Here is a 2,822-nt window from a genome sequence, read left to right as displayed (position 1 = left end):
CAGAAGGACAAGTATTGTATGAGCCCATTACTGTAAAAAGACAGAGAAGGGTTTGCTTGGGAAAGGGAACTCACCTAGTAGGTTACTGGGATGGGGAGATAAAGGGAGAGATTAATTTAGGGCTAGATGGGGCTTACATGCTGACATGGGTAGGGGGAGGGATATATGGGAAGGACATATGACCACCATGATAACATTGGGAAAAGAGAGGACACCGAACTGTGTGCATAAGAGGTAGACAACAGATGTTAAAACCAACCTATTTGTCCACAATACCACATTGCCATTAACACCAAACACTAGGCTATACAGATAAACACATTAACACCTGAGATGATCAGACAGGAATCAGTGAATAGAGGTATACTCTAGACCAAGGATAGACTCTGCTGAGGCTTATCTTGTACGGACACCAGTGATACAAAATACCTGCAGTCCTTACAGAAACAATAGAAGAGAGACACAGAGTAATCTCTCACAGACATCCCAACACTATGGGAGAGAGATCCAATAGAGCTACTATCTCAGGACCATAGTACTAGGGGACACCAGACTCAATTGCCACAACAAAATACATAAAAGCGTTGCTCCACATCCTACATTGGTGAGTAGTGACTGTGGTCTTAAAAGCTTTCAAGCAGCCATCTAGTATGCAGCTAATGGTCTCCTAGCATCAGAAGTGAAGAAGAACGCACACACAAAAAGTGGCCCTCGGGACCAGAAGAACCTGATGATGCCCGGCTACCAATGCCAACCACTCAGGGAAGAATCAAATTTGGAGATCCTGGATAGAGTGGGAGAGAAAAAGTGGAACAAAATCCAAAAACTCAATAATGACCAGAAGTACTGGTCAGATGAAGTCTGGTAAGAATCCCAATATTATGGCCCTGAAATACATTCGGTGCCTGGAATAAAACTCACCCCCAGGGGCGGGCTCTCAGCTCAATAGTTAACAAGATGTACACGCAGACCACTCATCCCAGGATGCCGCACCCACACAATGGTAATACATCCCTTAAAGCAATAGACTTGGGACACCAAAGGAAACATTCAAACTGAGGAAATGCAGGACAAAGAGGAGTGCATAATTATGAGGGGCACAGAGGGAGTGTTGCAGGGTAGGGAGGGGAGGAGACTGGGTTAGGGTTGGACATGGCGAATGGGGAATGAAACTATATGTATGCATGACTTTGAATGTAAAACAAGCTCTTAAAATAAAAAATAACAATTAAAAAAAAGGCCAAAACCATTCCATTTCATCTCACTAATGCCTAGGATATCAATCTCTATGTGTTTCATTTCATTTTTGACAACTCCCAATTTTCTTAGATTCATACTTTGTACATTCAATATTCCCATTATTAATGGATGTTTGTAGCTGTTTCTTCTCATCTTGAGACATGACACATCAGCAAATGGAGGTCCTGAAAGCTGTTCTCTATCCACTTCATTATGGTTGGCTCTACTCTGAGGAGCCAGCTCTTCTTCAGTTGTACTGTGAGTGCCCTCCGACATGAGAAGCTCATGCTCCAACACTACATTAGACAATGTTTCATGGCTACTCATAAAGTTTTCCAGTAACATATTAGACCGTGTTTCACTGCTATCCATAAGGTTTTCAATGGTCAATTCTTTGAGAAGTGGATGGCCCCTTACTTCTTCTGAGTTTGTCTTAGTCCAAAAGTGCTGTTGAAAACTGTCCACAATGGGCAACCCGCTGTCATTTGAAACACTGGTGGCGTAGCCTCCAGCTTCACAGCAAACACAAGCCACCACAGTATGACAAACTGACAAACAAGTTTGTCTCCCTTAGTTGTTCCAAACCACTACAATCATTTCTTACCCCAGTCAGTGCTTACATAGAAAATATGAATTCAAAAGTGACCTGATTGTATCCTGTTTCTCATCCAATATTAATTTTCTCATATTTTTCATTGTTTCTACTATATTTAGTCAATGTGTATGTATTTTACACATTGACTTTTGTGTTTATTTTGAAATATACAAGTTATTTATATATTGTATATAAATATACAAATATTTATATATTTATCTACAGAACTGTGTATCAGAATTAAAAAAGTGAGATTCTATCATCTGTCTTCTCATTACTGTAGCTAAATAAGTAAACAAAAGTTACAAAAGTGAATACTTCTTTAGGCTAAAATCCAACAAATCAGAGAGTCCTATATACATATATATATATGTGTGTGTGTGTATATATATATATATATATATATATATATATATATATATATATATATATGTGTGTGTGTGTATATATATATATATATATATATATATATATATATATATATATATATATATATAAAGAAAACCATATAGCAGAGTAAGGGGGCTGTGTAAAGGGAGTAGAGTTGCTATTTTAGGTTTAAATGGGGTGACGAAGGAATGCCTCTTGAACGGGTGATACCTGAGCACAAATATGAAGAAGGGTCAGGTATATGTTTAGGAGAAAGTATGTGCAGGATATACACAGTGAAATCTGTGAGAGCTAGAGGTTAATGAGACTGCCTTGTTTTTCTGGGTCTCATAAATTTTCTACCTTTGACAGGGTGCAGTCTTTCCACTTTTCTATTGTTCCGTTTAGTGGAAAATATTTGAATTTTCCTTCTCTGACAGGAGAACATACCTAAGGCATGTTCCAGCTTTTACAGGTTTTACTGTATATAGTGTCATTAGCCACATGCTAAAGATATATAAATAGAAGATGACTATATTATTCTGTGAAGTCCCTGGATGGTGCAAATGGTTAAGACAATGACTGCTAACCCAGATATTGGAGGATTGGAGGCTTGAGT

This window comes from Orycteropus afer, unplaced genomic scaffold, assembly GCF_000298275.1.
Source record: "Orycteropus afer afer isolate SDZICR_OR568_19922 unplaced genomic scaffold, OryAfe1.0 scaffold00034, whole genome shotgun sequence".
Classification (NCBI taxonomy): Eukaryota; Metazoa; Chordata; class Mammalia; order Tubulidentata; family Orycteropodidae; genus Orycteropus; species Orycteropus afer.
Note: the sequence above shows the minus strand (reverse complement) of the source record.